Here is a 2,021-nt window from a genome sequence, read left to right as displayed (position 1 = left end):
TGAAGTGGATACTTCCTGTGACTTAGTATGGGCAGAGGTCATTATTGGCAACTGGAATAAAATAATAATAGGATCCTTTTACCGATCTCCCAATTCAGGTGATACAGTGGCTGAAAGGTTCAAAGAAAACTTGAGTTTGATTTCAAACACATACCCGACTCATATGATAATAGTTGTTGGTGATTTTAATTTGCCCTCGATATGTTGGCGAAAATACATGTTTAATTCCAGAGGTACGCATAAAATATCATCCGAAATTGTGCTAAACGCATTCTCTGAAAATTATTTTTAGCAGTTAGTTCATGAGTCCACGTAAATAGTAAACGGTTGTGAAAACACGCTTGACCTCTTAGAAACAAATAATCCTGAGTTAATAACAAGCATCCAAACCGATACAGAGATTAGTGAACACAGGATTGTTGTAGCAAGATTGAATATGGTAATCCTCAAATCCTCCAAAAATAGGTGAAAAATATACCTTTTTAAAAAAGCAGATAAAAATTCACTTGACGCCTTCCTGAGAGACAATCTCCACTCATTCCAAATTAATAACATAAGTGTAGACCATATGTGGCTTGACTTCAAGGTAGTAGTACCAGCAGCAATTGAGAGATTTATACTAAATAAATTAACAAACGACGGAGCTGATCCTCCGTGGTACACAAAACAGGTTAGAACACTGTTACAGAAACAACGAAACAAACATGCCAAATTTAAACAGAAGCCAAATTCCCAAGATTGGTGATCTATACCAGAAGTTCGACATTTAACGTGGACTTCATTGCGAGATTCTTATAACAGTTTCCACAACTAAACTTTGTCTCGAAACATGGCAGAAAATCCAAAGAGATTCTGGTCGTATGTGAAGTATGTTAGCGGCAAGAAACGGTCAATGCCTTCTCTGCGTGATAGCAAGGGAGATTACTATCGAAGACAATGCTGCCAAAGCAGAGTTACTAAACACAGTCTTCCAAAATGCCCCCACAAAAGAAGACGAAGTAAATATTCCAGAATTAGAATCGAGAACAGCTGCCAACACGAGTAACGTAGAAGTAAATATCCTCGGAGTAGCGAAGCAGCTTAAATCACTTAATAAAAGCAATTCTTCTGGTCCAGACTGTATACCAATTAGGTTCCTTTCGGAGTATGCTGATGCATTAGCTCCATACTTAACAATCATATACAACCGTTTGCTCAAGGAAAGATCCGTACCCAAAGACTGGAAAGTTGCACAGGTCACACCAATATTCAGGAAAGGTAGTACGAGTAATCCATTAAATTACAGGCCCATATCATTAACGTCGATATGCAGCAGGATTTTGGAACATATATTGTGTTCAAACATTATGAATTACCTCAAAGAAAACTTCTATTGAGACACAGTCGACATGGGTTTAGAACACATCGTTCCTGTGAAACACAACTAGCTCTTTATTCACATGAAGTGTTGAGTGCTATTGACAAAGGATTTCAGATGGATTCCGAATTTCTGGATTTCCGGAAAGCTTTGGATACTGTACCACACAAATGGCTTGAAGTGAAATTGCGTACTTATGGGATATAGTTTCAGTTATGTGACAGGATTTGTGATTTTCTGTCAGAGAGGTCACAGTTTGTAGTAACTGACGGAAAGTCATCGAGTAAAACAGAAGTGATTTCTGGCGTTCCCCAAGGTAGTGCTATAGTCCTTTGCTATTCCTTATCTATATAAACAATTTGGGAGACAATCTGAGCAGCCGTCTTAGGTTGTTTGCAGATGACGCTGTTGTTTATCGACTAATAAAGTCATCATAAGATCAAAACAAATTGCAAAACAATTTAGAAAAAGATACCTGAATGGTGTGAAAATTGGCAGTTGACCCTAAATAATGAAAAGTGTGAGGTCATCCACATGAGTGCTAAAAGGAATTAAAACTTCCGTTACACAATAAATCAGTCTAATCCAAAAGCTGTAAATTCAGTTAAATACCTAGGTATCACAATTACGAACAACTTAAACTGAAAGGAACACATAGAAAATG

The sequence above is a fragment of the Schistocerca nitens genome, chromosome 2, assembly GCF_023898315.1.
Source record: "Schistocerca nitens isolate TAMUIC-IGC-003100 chromosome 2, iqSchNite1.1, whole genome shotgun sequence".
Lineage (NCBI taxonomy): Eukaryota > Metazoa > Arthropoda > Insecta > Orthoptera > Acrididae > Schistocerca > Schistocerca nitens.
This window is presented reverse-complemented; position numbering follows the sequence as displayed.